Genomic DNA, 17,406 nt, shown 5'->3' with positions numbered 1-17,406 from the left:
TGAAGTTATAATGTTTTACAAGCTGGTATACGGTAGACTATTTTCAAGAGGTTTATACTTGTTTTGTCGTGAACCTACCTATATAATTTATATGAACCTCTGACAGCAGTTATTCCAGTCTTGTGCCTCTCAGCCAAAAGGTGTGTCTCACTCAATCAAGGCAGACCATGCCTGGCTGAAGCTCCTAGAGTCCTTTTTTATTTCGGCCATACTTAAAAGAAATAAAAGTAAAAAATAAAAAGCAAATCTCCTCATCCTCTGCTCAAAACTATTTGATGGCTTCCCATTTCAGAGTAAAGCCTGTGACAGTACAACTGTGCTTAGAAAAGTGTTTGGCACACAGAGATCTTCAATAAGTATTTGAATGTACAATAAATTCTCAGCACCACTGTCGCTTTCTTTCTGCCTTCAATGTGAAGATGCATATGTCTTCAAGGAACTAATATACCATGAAGAAACAGAATGTTTGTCTTTAGGAAAATCACTAAGCTCCAAGTTCAGATGAGATAACAACGAAAGGACTCCAATGTACCCCAATTAGAAAATGAACTTACAGCTGCTTCATTCTGTTAGCTCTGGATAAGACTAAAAAGGACCTTTAAACATGTGCTGTAGGTGATGTAGTCTGTTGCCCCTATACGTTAGTAATGGTAATGAAAAAAAAAAAGCAGTGGAGCGGAAGTCAGTACCTGACTATTTGTCCAACTGGGGCTTATCTTCTCTTTCTCTCTCCATTTCCTCAATTGCAAAATGAGTTTAGGTGATAAGATTTCAGAAGCTCTGACATTCTTATTAAATCACAATCTCCAACTTAATTTACAAACTAAATGAGACAATTATTTATATTACAAAAACATCTGATTTTGACATAGTTTATGACAAAATCACAAACCCCCAAGAATGGAAAAAACTTTTTTTGAAGAATTGGACAACTTGCTCAATGGCCAATTCCCATAATCCAAATCTTCCAAACACAAGCATTAAACTAAAATGTCTAGGTAAGGACCCAGCCTCTGTCCAAACAAAGCTAAACAAAAAGTTGGGTTAGTTTTTCAAACAATTCTTTGAGAGAAAGTTCTTTCTTATTCAGAAATAAAAATAAATTATTCTGTAAATTTTTCCTTTCCTCTATATTCTTTGGAGAAAGACAGAAAAGTATATTCCTTTCTCATAGGTTTCTCTTTAGATCATATTCCTTGTCCTAAATACTTAAAGACAACTATTCTATTCACTGAGTCTTTTTTCCTTAGGTTAAAGACAACAGTTTCCACCACCTCTCCTAACATCACATTATTTTCTGACCACTCACCTACCATTCAGCTACATAATTGTCCTTTCACTGTTAGTGTCTCTCTTAAAATATGATCCCCAGGATCAAATATAGTAATTCTCACAGAATCTAATTGTCTTAGATTGCAGTGGCACTGCTTTTGGTACTTTCTTGACTTATTGAGGAAGAGAAAACCAACCGTGCAGCATCATTTTAATGATTAAAATAAGACAAGAAGTACAAAGTCTTATTAGCACAATGCCTGGCATGCAGTAATCACTCAATAAATAGTTGTTGTTACTGTTGTTGAACTCTAGTTCTCTCTTACACTGAAGGTTTGCCTTACATATTATTAGGCGTTTTTTCCCCCAAATCAGAGTTGGACAGAGTAATAAAGTGTTGAGGCTCCATTTTAATGGAAGATCGGTGAAAAATCAAGACAAAGCAACTCTAAAATTAAGACTAATGATGAACAGAATATGATTTATTTAAAGAATTAATTTACAGTCAAGTTTCCAGAATATATTGATTTCCTAAATCAAGTGATCCCCATTCTTCACCCCTCAATCATACAATTTAAAGATGCATTGTTAAGATATGTTGAGGAAGCAGTCTCACACAGATTTTAAGAAAATAAGCTCTTGAATCAGACTATTTAGAGTTCAAATCTTGGATCCTCACTGTGTGACCTGGGGCAAATTACTAAACCTCTCATCTCAGGCTCCCCGTCTGTAAAATATGAGTCATGATGGTCCCTATCTACCTTATGGGGCGGTTTGTGGGAATCAAATGAAAATCATGTTAAGTGCATTTGGGATGGTGCTTCTCAGCTTTCAAAATTCTTAGTAAAGTTGCTGTTACAACTAATACTCAAAGGTTATCTGAAGAAGCAAATTATTTTAGATAATTTTGCTAAAACTTATTATCAGAAAGTCTCAGCCACTTTTCAGTTATGTAGACCCTTGCCTCTATTAATTAGCCATTGCTGAAGTCAATCACAGCTTAGTGGTTTTTTCTGCATATTTATAATTATGTTTTCCACACACTCATCTATTCATTTTAGGGTAGATTTTAAAATGCCCATCCTACTTTAATTATTTAACGAACCATAAACACTATCACTTTAACAATAGTGTGTTGATATTCACAGAGGATAGTGAAATAAAGACAGAAACAAAACTACCCCTGTATCTCCCACTGTTCTGCATAGAGATCTGTCTAATAAGCACTCGGGGCAGTGGACATCTGAAATACGGCAGATATGCTAGGAATATAAAATACACATCAGACTAAGACTGAGGACGAAAAAAATACAAATGATCTTGACAATTTTTATAACAATTACATATTGAAATGACAATATTTTGGATATACTGTGCTAAGTAAACTATATTATTTAAATTCATTTCACCTGACTCTTTTTACTTACTTAAGGTGGCTACCAGAAAATTCAAAATTATATATAAAACTTACATTATATTTCCATTAGACAGGACTGATATAGATGATCCTAAAAAATATGCCTCATATCTTGTCCTGAAAATTAAATTCAGGACAAGATACCATATCTAAATTTTAGCAGAAACTAAATGTAAAACTTAAATGAATTTTCAGAATTTATATGTAATTAACTTCGAACTATTCCTCAACCAAAAAAAAAAAATGTTATCTTTGATAAGAACCTCTTCAAATCTAGAGTCATCTATCTAAGAAGCTTTCACCAGTATGTGGTGCTTCAGGACTTAAATAAGACCCAGAAGTCTGCCATTCTTACAAATAAATGTACCTTGAGTCTCTTCAGCTACCTAATTACTACACATATACCCAGGAGCCAATAGCCTTTTTGCAGAGATCAGTAAAAATGCAAAGGCTGGGTGACAGAAGATTCTGAAATACTACCTGTTCTGAAAGTCAAAAAGTTCCTGTTCGAGAGGACCTGATAATAAGAGAAAGTAGGAAGAAAAAAAAAAAAAAAACCTAAGAAGAAAGAAATAAGCTCATTAGTAGTACCTCTGAACTCTCATTCAATGTTGGTGGGAATGCAAAATGCCATGTGGAGGACAATTTGGCATTTTCTTACAAAATTAAATGTATTCTTACCATGTGATTCAGCAATCATGCTCCTTGGTATTTACCCAACAGTAAATACGAAGTTACATCCACACAAAAACCTACAGATGTTATATTCTTAGCAGCTTTATTCCTAATTGCCAAAACTTGGAAACAACCAAGACATCCTTCAGTAGATGAATGGATAAATTGTGGTGTATCCAGACAATGGAATATTACTTAGCACTAAAAACAAATGTTATCAAGCCATGAAAAAACATGGAGGAAGCTTAAGTCATACTACTACGTGAAAGAAGCCAACATGAAAAGGCTACACACTTCATGTGTCCAACTATATGACATTCTGGAAAAAGAAAACTGTAGAGATAGTTAAAAGATCAGTTGTCAGGTGCTGGGACAGTGGGGAAGGATGAATAAGCAAAGCACAGAGGGCTTTTTAGGGCAGTATAAATATTCTGTATGATATGATAATGAAGGATACATATCATTACACATTTTTGCCAACCCACAGAATGCAGAACCCCAAGAGTAAATCCCAAATGCAAAGTATGGACTTTGGGTGATAATGATGTGTCAGTGTGAGTTCATCAATTTTAACAAATGTACCACTCTGATGGGAAATGCAAATGGGGGATGCTACAAATAGGTGGGGGCAGGAGATAAATGGGAAATCTCTGTACCTTCCTCTCAATTATGCTGGGATTTAACGCTGCTCTTAAAAAATAAAGTTTTTTTAAAAAATGTCAACAGCTACTAAAGAAATTATGTGAATTGAGTGTACCTCAGGCCCATGCATACAGGTGCAGAACTAAGGACTACATTAGGCTGAGTAAGATGAAAAGAAACTATCCATACCAAAACATCATTTATTTAAAGGCTCAGACAAAAGAAAAGGTTTTGGTATTTGATGGAGATGGGAAGATAAGAACGTTGTATGTTGAAAATACAGACAACATTAACAAAAATTAGTGTTTACAATAGCAAGCCAAATGATTTTAGCTTTATCAAACAAAACTAATGTTCTCCCAAGATTTATGCTACTACATGAAGGCTCATTCCTTTTTTCCTCCTCTTACCTATCAGCAAACATCTTGCTATTTTCTCCATTTTAAAATCTCTTTTGACCTCACTTTTCCCTTCAGTTATATTTCTCACCTTCCCTTTGAGCAATATTTGTCCACGTTTGATATTTCCATTTATCTATTCCTGCTCTCTCTTGCATCCTTACCAGTTTTGGTCCCTAATACTCCACCAAAATTGCTGTTGTTAAGCCCACCAGCGACCTTCCCATTGCTAAATACCTAGGACAAGTCTTGACCCTTATGTTAGGAGCATCTGATTCACTGTCCTGCAGTTTCATCACTTGGCTCCCGAGACTCCACACTCTGCTGGTTTTCCTCCTGCCTCTTCTCAACTCTACTGGTTGCATCTCATCTCCCTACCTCAGTGTGGAAGTCACCCAAGTTCTTGTTCCTGAACTTCTCTGCTGCTCTACGCTCATTCCCTTATGGATTCCATCCAATCCCTATACTCTGACAGTTCTCAAATGTCTACCTCCAGCCCAGACCTCTGCTCTGAAATTCAGAGTGATACATCCAACTGCCAATGGGGCATCTCCAAAACTGAGCTCCTGCTCTTTCCCCCAAAATTAGTATCTCTGTAGCTTAGTTGGTGCAATTCCATCCCTTCAAGCTGCAGAAGCCAGAAACCTTGCAATTCACCACTGATTTCTCTTACACCTCACATCCTGTCACTCAGGAAAGCTTCCCTACTGTACCTTCAAAACATAACCACTCGTCAGCAACACTCACCTGGGTTCCTACATTAACCTCTTAACTGGTGTCCTCATTTCTACCCTTCCCCACTTAAGTTTAGGTCATGAGACACAGCAATAGTCTGTCTTCTTAAAACAGAAGCCAAATCATGTCACATCTTTATTTGAAATTCTCCTCTGGTTTCTTTGCTCACTCTAAGCAGAAGCCCAAGCCCTTGACACTAGCTTATAAGACCAGAAGCCTCACAGGAACTGGTGTCTGCTCTCCTCCTTGCTCACTCTACCCCAATCACACTGGTCTTGTAGGACCAGTATGGAAGGCGGGAATCATGTCTCAGTCTCAGGACTTAGCATCTGCTGTCCACTATTCCTAAGTACTCTTCCCTACATGACTCACTTTACTTTCCTTAGGCCTTTTATCACAAAGCACCTCAGTGAGGTGATGCTTGATGATCCTGTTTATAAATGCAACTCTACCTCATTCCTAATCTCTTTCCTCTGCTTTATTTTTCCCCAAAGTACTTCACACACATACACAGTCTATCGCACCTCGCAAAAGCATTTTTTGTCTATTTTGTTGACCACTGTGTATCCCCAGTATCTAAAATAATGCCTGGTACATAGGAGACAATAAATATTTGTTTAATAAATATATGAGTGAATGGAAGAGAACAGTGATACAAATCTGTACATAATATATAACAGCATACTTTGCAGCCTTTCCAAAGGGTTATATTTTAATAAAGCATTTTGTATGTATATACATATTTAGATACTTTGGAAAAAACAAAGCTGTCCCAATTTGATAATTAAGTTAACCTCATAAAAAAACAGTATTTGTAAAGAAATAGTTCTCTAAACTGAGAGATACTCTAAAACACTTCAAAGGCATTAGGATTTCTCAAAACCCTGGATCTTGCTTCACCAGAGCACACTGAAGAGATGGTCCCAATATATACACCTTTCCTGAAGCAGGTGAAAGGTGCCAGGCCAATATAATGGGCTTCAGTTTCTAAAAAAGAGAAATAATGACACAAAGTACAAAGCACTTAATGTTTTAATAATATTAAAAAATCTGGGTGCAACCTAGTTTTAGTGAATCTCTGAACTTAAATATAAGACAAAAATTGTGTTTTTTAATACTTTAGTAATGTATTCACTCAATAGATAGACATGGGTGGGTCATATTTTTATAAACCACATTTTATTTTTTTTTTTGTTTTTGTTAATTTTTATTTATTTATGATAGTCATCACAGAGAGAGAGAGAGAGGCAGAGACACAGGCAGAGGGAGAAGCAGGCCCCATGCAGGGAGCCCGACGTGGGATTCGATCCCGGGTCTCCAGGATCGCGCCCCGGGCCAAAGGCAGGCGCCAAACCGCTGCGCCACCCAGGGATCCTATAAACCACATTTTAAAAGAACTTCAGCTATCTTCCAAGTAAAAAGGAAAGCAAAATAATTTCAAAAAAATTCACATGCAGAAATAAATTATTCAGGAGTAAAGTAACTCTGTACACAAACAGAAATGTGAGGCAGATAAAAGACAAAACTGACTTTCAAAAAAACGAGTGTCTAATTCTCTACTTAATAATATTAATTCTCATATATATGTTTGTTTCTGAAGTTATATATAGGAAGTCATGTAATATAGCAGAAGCTCTTAACCAGCCTCCAATAAGCCAACTGCAGAATGAACATTCATCCCGTGAAATATCCTAGCTGATGCCCATTACTACTCGGTGCCCAGAGCTAGTAATCAAGACTGTCAAGCTTACGAAATTCTGCTCCTATCATTGAGTTGATGGTCACCAAGAATCAACTATGTTAGCTCCCAAACTGACTTGTGTCAGGTTATATTTGCTACTGAAATTGTGAAATTCAATTAAATATTATGTAAAACAATTACATATGGGTATATATGAACAAGTTGTTTCCATGAAAGCTAAAAGGAATGTTTTAGAGACCTTTAAATGACCATAAGAAAATTCTACCAACAATAGTTTACTTTTAAATTGTTTTTGCTGTATAGAAACAAAGTAAAACTTACAAGACTCATGATGCAAATACCCCTACATACACTGAGACAACCGCTATCCTTTTAGCTCATATGTGAACCTTCTTGACAGATAGTATTATAAATTAAAACATTTTTCTCACAAATTACTTAATCACAGATATATTTATTTTAGTAGTGCTTTTAAAATGTTGGCTTTAATTGCTCTAAGCCTACCAAGTTCTTTGAAATACATAAATATTTTTACATATCAAATTAAAATATATAGGGACACCTGGGTGGCTCAGAGGTTGAGTGTCTGCCTTTGGCTCAGGGCATAATCCTGGGGTCCTGGGATCGAGTCCCACATCAGGCTCCCTGCAGGAAGCCTGCTTCTCCCTCTGCCTATGTCTCTGCCTTTCTCTCCGTATCTCTCGTGAATAAATAAAATCTTTTTAAAAAAATTAAAATATATAGAATGTATATATTTTAATGTAAATATACCTTTTGTAGGTCTGTTTTAGAATATGCCATTCTATTACACTTTTTTTTCCAAACAGAACCCAACAACATAAGAGACAATCTATTGACATACGAGCCACATAAGGAAGGTAAAAGAAAATGAACCAAGAATGAAATACGGTAAAATCAAAAGAATAGATGAAACAGGTTTCTGAGACCATTACATAACTCCAGGCAAACACAGCCCATACGTACCTTTCTCTGCCATAAGGAAGAGGTCTGTGTGAGGAAATTCACAGTGACACATTACTCTTATCTCTTGTGCCCTCGATTATCATTTGTAAGAAAGTTGTAATGAAAAGTCACACTCCTGAAGCTCTAAAAGCAGACCATAAATGCTGTCTGCAAAGTAGGGGAAAATGCCACTCCTCTAAAACAGGAGATGCAACAAAACCCACAGTAAGGTCAACGGCAAAAAATGATGAGGCCATCATTTCTGAGTCTGGAAATTCTACTCCACCAGGACATAAGGCTAAATGTCAGAGCACCCACTCTGTCCATACCTTTTTGGAAGAGTTCCTGGGCTTAGCTATTAAATAGACTGTGGTCTTCAACTCCTTCACTGAACAAACATTTACTGAGTAACTACTGTATGCCAAAGCACCACACAAAGTACTAGAATTTTCCTCTTGGCATCCACAGTGCACTACAAGCAATAATAATATAGGGTACAAGCAAGATCAGTTTTACCACTTAAAAGCTGTGTGACTTTAAGAATGAAAATAATTCCCACCCATCCAGGTAAGTAACCTACCATCCAAGCTACGTGGAGATTTGTGTGGCTACGGGATTCAACGATGCTAAGAAATTTATAAACACATCTTAAAAGAGAAGAAAAGGATACTCTCAGGAGGATGGTGGTAACCTCATGACATGAAAATGTTTATGAACCTTGTTTTTAATTTTTATAGTGGAACCACCTCTACTATATGGCGGGGGGGGGGGGGGGGGGTAGAGAATTTGGGTTGTGTTGGATCAAGATCAGTAACTGCAGTAACCAAAGTAGCCAGACCAGCTGGATCTTCTTTTTGTAATAACCCTCAGTGAAGGATGCTCATCCCTGGAGGGCACACCCACTAAAAAGGTCTAATTAAGTTATAGGAGCAACCACTAAAAGGTCATTATTATCACCAGTTTAGACCACAATTTCTCAAGTATTTCTGACCCTAATCATATGAAGTGTTGATGAAAACTGCCACTTCAGAACTATTGAACCAAAACCTTCAATTGGCTCTAGAAATCTAAAACCAGGTAATTCCTTCTAAAAAAAAAAAAAAAAAATTACATAAAACCAGGTAATTCCTGTGAGACAAATATGGGAAACACTATTTAGATCATAAAATTACAGGACCTCAAAAGAGGGCTCTTCTACGTACAGTCTCCTATTCCTTTTAAACAGTTCTCTCTAATCCAGGAAGAAAGGACTATTTTCTATACATAAAATTCTATAGAGAAGTGACTTCCGAGTTTTATTTTCAATACACATGATAGTTTTGCAATCCTGCCTGAGTTGCTTAGGCAAAGGCTAAACCTATCTTTTTCTCCAGCCAGAAACAAACAAAATGACATTCATTACACAAGCCATTTAACAAGTCATTTTGTTGACTGACCTCAGTTAAGTATGTGAAGTGTGCTAAGCCCTCTCATGCTTTGCTTGATAAAGTCACTCGCTTCAAAGTATAAGAAAATGAAAAGACCACCCACAGAATGGAAGAATATATTTGCAAAGCATATATCTGACAAGAGCCTTGTATCCATAGTATATAAAGAAATTTTACAATTCAATAACAAAAAGACAAATACCCAATTTTAAAAGACAACCCATTTTACCATGAGCACAGGATCTAAACAGACATCTCTCCAAAGAAGATATACAAATGGCCAACATGCATACGAAAAGATGCTTAACAACAAGAGGGAAACCACAATGAAATAACACTCTACACCCACTAAGATGGTTAATATCAAAAACACAGAAAATAAGTGTTGATGAAGATGTAGAGAAATGGGAATTCTCATACACTGCAGATGCAAATGTAAGATAGTGTGACCCCTGTGAGAAAGTTTGACAAATCCTCCAAGTGTTAAACATAAGAGTTTTAATATGACCCAGCAATTGCATTCCTATGTATATACCCAAAAGAAATGAAAACATACGTCCCCACAAAAAACTTGTACATGCCTGTTCGAAGCAGCATCATTCCTAATAGCCAAAAAATAGAAACAACCCATTATCTGATGAATGAAAAAATGATATGTGTCTTGTGTATTCAACTGAATATTACTCAGCAATAAAACGAATAAAGTACAACACAGATGAGCACTGAAAACATTGTGCTAAATGAAAGGAGACACAGAAAGTCACATATTGAAAAAAAAAGCCACATATTATACAGAATAGGCAAATCTATAGAAAGCAGATTATCAGTTGCCTGGGTTGGAATGTGAGGGACAGCTAATAGATCCAAAGTTTATTCTGAGGTGATAAAATATGCTCTAAAGCTGACTATGGTGACAAATGCACAGCTCTGTGACCACTAAATATCACTGAACATACACTTTAAATGGATAAATTGTGTGGTATGTAAACTTTATTGTCAAGAAAGTTGTGTTTAAAAGAATCCCATTTAAAACTTCATAAGCCTCAATTTCATCCTCTGAAAATGGGGACACCACCTATCTCACAATATGGTAAAGAACATAGAAGAATATACAAATTTACACACACACACATGGACACTTCACAAAGAACCCGGCATGTAGTAAATGCAGAATCCATGTTACTCCTTCTCCTTCTCCCATCCCCCAATTTTTGCATTGCTATGCCTTGATTTCATGGTGTATTCACCACAAGTTACAAAACTCCAAAACTGGAATGTATTTCAACAAGGGCCTAAACCATGAGAATTCTCTCATGATTTCACACATGCTACACTCAAAGCTATTTCCATATGCCTACCTGGAGAAATCCTGGAGCCTGCAAACAGGGCTGTCTACCTCCTGGACTTATCATTAAAAAGAATTTGGGTGGCTCAGTTGGTTAGGTTTCTGCCTTCTGCTTGGTCATGATCCTGGGGTCCTGGGATCGAGTCCCACATCAGGCTCCCTGATTCTCCCTCTGCTTCTGCCTCTCTAATGTCTCTCCTGAGTAAATAAATAAAATCTTTAAAAAAAAAAAAAAAGTATTTGGGGGACAAAGAGTAAAATTTTTTTTTCTGCATTCCATTGTCTTACTGTGTTTTGGTATCTAATGATGGTGCAGAAGCACCTCTATTAAGGAGTAGTTTTAAAACCAGGCACACACAAAAAAATAAAATAAAAATAAAAAAATAAAACCATGCACAATTCCTTTCCAATATCTATACTATTCAGGCGTCTTTCCGAGTTTCATCTACACTGAAAATCTACTGGGCCTCCAGGACAGCTTTGAGGGGTCCTAGGAAAGAGCCTGGCCACTTGGATACCCTCATATTCACTGCAATGTAAGCAGATCAAAAGGGACCTGAAATTATAGCACTATCCACAGGTTGTTAACAAAAAAAAGTCAACTGCAATGCTCTCACCATCTCAGCAAGTTTTCAAACAACTCATTATTAATACAATAGTAATATAATGGTAGTATTAATAGTATAATATAACCCAGTATTCATATAATAACAAGACACTCAAGTTTTTCCAGTTTATCAAAGGTTTTCCTCATCTTGCGGAATACTTTTGCTTATCACTTTCAATGACTCTACCTCCACTTTCATTTGCATTATAATCCCATGCTTCCATACACTCTCACTGCTTTCATATTATTTGACATGATCAGGTAAATATGTGCAAAACTAAAAATGCAGCAAAGCCTTGTTCAGTGATCATATCATAAGCAACCAGATGGTCAACTGTGAAATGACTGCCCAGGACAGCCAATCCCATCTATTAGTGCATTTTTGCTCTAGAGCTATGTTATCCCACATATTAGCCACTAGCACATGAGGCTATTTAAATCCACCTAAATAAATAAAACTTAAAATTCAGTTCCTAAATTTCACTAGCCACATTCCAACATGAGGCTGCTGACTACCATCCTGGCAGCACAAATATGTTGCCAACACAGCAGAAAGTTCTATGTAACATTACTGATATAACAGAAACTTCACTGATTCTACTAAAGTTTGTAAGTTCAGAGCTCTTAAGAACATTATCAGTATTTACAGATTGTGAGGTCTGACTCTCAGAAGTACCCAAATGCCTCTGAATGTTCCTGGCAGGCTTTCTTACTAGTCAGTAGACAAGGCTTTTTAGAGCCTACCACAGAACTCAGCACACAATAAGTACTAAACATCTGCTAAATGAATAGTGTCTGTATTTCAGTTTCTGCCTTAATTTACTTATAGATACTAGTTCATGGAAAGCAACTGGACTTTTTCTTGCACAGAGGATTTGTATAGGGAGAAATAAGCATCAGCAGATGGGGCAGGCAGCTCATGGACCCTTTGAAGCCACTAGAAACGAAGCTGAAAATAAACATCTGCCCAGAGTGAACTCTGATATTCAAATAAAAAGTTTCAGACTCAAGGAAATATCTTGCTTCTTTAAACACTCAGGACTTGTTGCTTTTAGAAACATGAAGGAAAGATCACAGGAGATGCTATGAAAGATCACAGAGCCTGCTGTCATTTCTCAGTATTCCTAATAGAATTTTGTTAGAAAATATTATTAATCACAAAGGCAGCAATCATTTAACCGCATTGTCTACGCACTCAGTCTTACATCTAGATTGCCCTTTCTCCCAGGGTCTTATGTGTGAATATATACTGTGCCTATCAGATGACTTCTTGGAAAGGGTTACTAAAAATCTAAATTCAGAAAGAGGGTATGTTTTCATATACAGAGAAATACATATAGATATACGTATGTAGGGATCCCTGGGTGGCACAGCGGTTTGGCGCCTGCCTTTGGCCCAGGGCGCGATCCTGGAGACCTGGGATCAAATCCCACGTCGGGCTCCCGGTGCATGGAGCCTGCTTCTCCCTCTGCCTGTGTCTCTGCCTCTCTCTCTCTCTCCCTGTGTGACTATCATAAATAAATAAAAATTAAAAAAAATATATACGTATGTATACATTTTCATACACAGAGAAATTTCATATACATATACGTATTTAATATATAGTTCCAGGGATCCCTGGGTGGCGCAGCGGTTTGGCGCCTGCCTTTGGCCCAGGGTGCGATCCTGGAGACCTGGGATCGAATCCCACATCGGGCTCCTGGTGCATGGAGCCTGCTTCTCCCTCTGCCTGTGTCTCTGCCTCTCTCTCTCTCTGTGTGTGTGACTATCATAAATAAATAAAAATTTTAAAAAAAATTTAAAAAAAAAAATAATAATATATAGTTCCATTGGCCCTTAACCAATAATCTCCTGAAGTCTAAACAAAAGAAGCTACAGCCTCTTCTATTTACATTTTTCTACTTGCCTTGTCCACAGACCAAATAGCCATAGGAAGAACCAAGCTGCTTCATTTCTATAATTCACTTTTTCTTAGCAAAAGTCTGGGAACAGAAGGCAAGTGAAAAGGGAGCAGCTGCCGCCCAATCTTTTCATTAATGCCCTCAGCTCATTCCCCATTTTCCTCCTCATTGTTTCAGGTTCCCTTTCTCAACAGCCTAAGTCCCGCTCATGAGAAGAAAAAAGCAGCCTTCTCTGTGTCAATATCCACAATTATATAAAAAAAAAAAAGTCTAGATTACTTCTCAGGTGATGTAATTATAAAAGAAGTGAGCCTTATAGTCAATTTTAAATTGTGAAATCTGCTTTATTTTGAATTCCAATGAATTGCTTATAACTGTATGGAACTTCTTACGTAATCCACTTAGTGATCCCTTTAGAGACTAAGAGTGTTTCTGAAAGAAAATTACAGTTTCCATCTCTTAAGCCAAACTACAATCCTTGTCCTACTACTTAAACCAACCCGTACGTAAAATAATGGTTTTTGGTTAGTCAACCAATTTCAGATTCTAAGACCTCCAAGAATCTAAATATGAGAGCCAAAAGTTCAGTTTCAGCAATACACAACACTAACTTTGAGGACATAAAAGCGGAACAGTAGTTAAGAAAACCATACTGAATTTATATCTTATTCTGCCACTTTTTAGCATCTCCAGACTTCAGAATGGACATAATGACAGTAGTGGCCTCATGGGGCTGTCATGGGGAGGAGAGAAGGTGATCTGTCAACGCACACAGTAAGGTCTCAAAGGAGATGGTAACAACGCATCTCCTGAAAACTTAAATAAACTTTTCTAAAATGCTTAAAATAAGCCTTTTCTAGAAGCTACAGCTTAAGATGAAACTTAAAGGAAAATGTTGCTCCTCAGACAACCCAGATGAGAATACTCTGTAGGAGAAGAGCCCCAGGCTTCAGTCAAATGTTCACTTTTCCACTTACCCTAAATCCCTAACTCCAAGAATAAACTTGAAAACTATCCATCAACATGTACAATTATTCTGACTCATATCACTGACTTGTGGCCAAAGAAAAAAGAGTTTCATACTAGATGACTGTTCAAAGTTAAGCAAGCCTCAAGAAATGAGTGGCGAGCCCTGGCCAGGGCCTGGCACTAACACAGAAGAAGAGGTGAGGAGCTGATGACTCCCTCATACAGGAATGCCCAAGAGCAAAAATGTTTCACCACCTCTGTGCCCCAGATTGTCGACAAAGTCCCTGCCGACTGGGGCCCAGTATGTTGACCTTCTGGGCTCAGCAAAAAACAAGGACTGCAAGGACATGTGCTATTTTTATATAAATAAGATAGCATGAGCAAAGATTCATTATTGTTAGGAGTTACACCTTCTTTTCAAAGGAAGCATGGAAATCTGGTGATCTAGATTTAAGAATAACTTGTTAACTACATGCTGCAAGCTATCCTTTTTCCCTTCTGTAAACTGCAACAGCGATTGACATTGCTACTGTAGCCACTGCAACTAACATCAATTTGCAGTATGTGAAAAATGTCTTTGGAAGATGGTCTTGTAACTCGGAAACACAGGAAAAGTACAAAGGAACACACTCTCAAAATGTCACCACTAAAATTCTTTCTGGTAAACCTCTGAGTCTGCACATAACATCACAAACACCACAAACTATACAGGCACAGGCACTCTGAACACATGCTCTGGAGAAATTCATCTGGATCCTGTATTCCTCTAACATAAGGTTAGGCTGGTTTAACTGTAAAAGGACTCAGAAAGAACTAAAAGGCAGTATTCAAGATAAATCACCTCCACTCTCAGCAAAGGGAAGCTAAGGATTTCTATGTTTGGCCCAGACTACAGGTGAAGAGTCCCTAAATATTGAGAACCCACAAAACAACAATAATTTAAAGCTAGACTAGATCCCCAGCCTTCTGTGAGCCTGACGCATGTCCTGAGGTTAAGTGGACTTTGGTCACCTACTGATCACCAGATTATTTTTCACAGACTGCTTAAACTTCAATTGTGTCCGAATTCATTTCTGAATATTGGAAAGGATCACCATCCATTACTCACCTCCTAATCCAACCCAAGCCCAAAGAAACACTCCTTTCATAACTGCCACATGACAACATACTGCAGGTAAACATCGAACAAACCAATCTGAAGCCAAAGCACATACATATTTTAATGTTCACGTAGTTTTTGCCTCAGCTTAACCATGATTGAACTTGAGATGCCTGCGTGGCTCAGTGGTTTAGTGCCTGCCTTCAGTCCAAGGTGTGATCCTGGGGTCCTGGGATCGAGTCCTGCATCGGGCTCCCTGCATGGAGCCTGCTTCTCCCTCTGCCTGTGTCTCTGCCTCTCCCTCTCTCTCTGTGTCCATGAATAAATAAAATCTAAAAAAAAAAAATTGACTGAACTTAACCCATTATCACAATGACATGTTGGTTTATGAATAAGGCAGGACAGAAGACTCCAGAATTTCTAAAGGGAAAAAAAATCACCTCTAAAAGTGGTAATGACTTGGACATATTTTTTTTCAAATGTAAGGTAAGACAAAATCCCATTCATATTTTCCATCAGGATTAGCAAACAAATACACAAATACCAAGTTTTTAAAAAGTGAATAGAGCCATTTATGGAAAGTATCTCTGAATTTTCCTTTTTCAATTAACTGATTTTGTTTTATTTTATTTTATTTCCAAATTCCCAAGATTTGCTAACCTAAAAGGATTTCCAAGGTATTTCATTTTTCAACTGCTACTATTCAATTAAAAGCAAAATTGAACTTCTCTAAGTACAATGTACAAAGTATTATTCTTTGTTCACAAATGAAGAGTGTCAACAAAACTTTTTTTAAAGCCAACACAAATTGAGTTTTGCAAGTCAAGCTTATGCTTGCATTTTTTAAAAATAACATTCAACTGTGAAATTTCACCTTAAAATAAGGTTATTTTAGCTTTTCAGCTTTAATGGCTCTTCCACATTCAATGGCCAGGGTAAGAGTGATGATCTGTTCACAAGCATACAAATTGAGAGACAGTCTGTTAAGCATCTGTCTTGGCTCAGGTCAGGATCTCCAGGTCCCAGGATCAAGCACCACATCAGGCTCCCTGCTCAGCAGGGAGTCGGCTTCTCCCTCTGCCCATTCCCACTGCTCATTCCCTCCCCCACCTCTCTTTCTCTCTCTCTCTCTCTCTCTCTCTCTCAAAATCTTAAAAAAAAGTCCATCACTAAGTGATGCATATACATGTTAAAGCATGTTAGCATAAAATGCTAGTGCTAGACAGCTCTCAGAAAGCACCTACCCAATCCCCTCAACCTACAAAAGAAGAAACTTTAGCTAGAGATTAAATGATTTGCCCAAGACAACAGCGATAACTCGTTCAGTGACAAAGTGTCCCACCCAAGTGCTTTCCAGGGTACCACTCTGCTCCTTTTAGTATAAAAAAAAACATACGTTAACGAAATATCTGACAAGACAAATCAGACATTTGTGATACGATCTGTGAATGGATATAAGAAAGTTATTAGAAGCACATGCATCAGGGCACTAAAAATTGGTTGGGAAGGTGTTAATTTATTCCGTATTGTTTTGCTGGTTCTGTTGAGCATATTGCATTGTTTAGTGAAGAGGAATTTAATGACTTTTAGAGAAAAAAAAATCTCGATTTGTAAATACTCTAAGAAAGAACAGTAAAGCATTTCTTGTTATAGAACAGAACGTGCACTTCTCTTCCTTCAGCAGGGAACATCCTTTCCGCCACACACAAAAAGCCAGCCAAACCCTCCTCACTACAAGCTCCTGCTCAACTGCAAGCTCCTTTCCAAAGACTTCCAAGCCTTAGGTCAGAAGCTCTCCTTCCTCTGGGTTCCTCTATCATAACCTCTGCAGAAGTCTGTCTTACTAGAAAGCAGCTCCTTGACGGCAGAAATTCTGTCTTACTTACCTGGCTATTGGGCTCTGCAAAATCCTTTATATATATATATATATATATATATATATATATATATATATATATATATATATATTCAATTATAGTTAATGAACTGAAGCATTTATTCTCAGAATCCCACTTGGTGATCTGCCTTTGCCCCACACCAACACCTGGACGCACTGAAGAGTTACCCTGGAGTGGAAATCCTGCATCCCGCCGTCAAGCAAAAACAGTTCCTATAAGACGAAATCCTAATGCCTTTTACATCTTCTGCGTTCTGGGTGTTTAACGTCCTTTCACCTCGAGGGCAACGGGAAAACAATATTCATCATTGAAGTCAACGACACCGTTCTAAACCCACGTTCTCTAAGTGCTAACCT

At 37.5% G+C, this 17,406-nt stretch overlaps 1 protein-coding gene across 6 annotated transcripts in view; it reads right to left on the bottom strand.

Annotated features, from left to right (window-relative positions):
* Window positions 1–17,406, bottom strand: part of PSD3 (pleckstrin and Sec7 domain containing 3) — a 577,886-nt gene that overhangs the window by 481,865 nt on the left and 78,615 nt on the right. The window contains exon 1 of one of the 6 annotated variants that reach the window (XM_055334843.1): window positions 17,218–17,237. The exons of the other annotated variants lie outside the window; for them this stretch is intronic. The gene's annotated coding sequence lies outside the window, so the exon portion shown is untranslated. Of the gene's footprint in view, window positions 1–17,217; window positions 17,238–17,406 lie in introns of those variants that run through there. 6 annotated transcript variants of the gene reach the window in all.

The sequence above is a fragment of the Nyctereutes procyonoides genome, unplaced genomic scaffold (genome assembly GCF_905146905.1).
Source record: "Nyctereutes procyonoides isolate TBG_1078 unplaced genomic scaffold, NYPRO_anot_genome, whole genome shotgun sequence".
In the NCBI taxonomy this organism is placed as follows: domain Eukaryota; kingdom Metazoa; phylum Chordata; class Mammalia; order Carnivora; family Canidae; genus Nyctereutes; species Nyctereutes procyonoides.
This window is presented reverse-complemented; position numbering and strand designations above follow the sequence as displayed.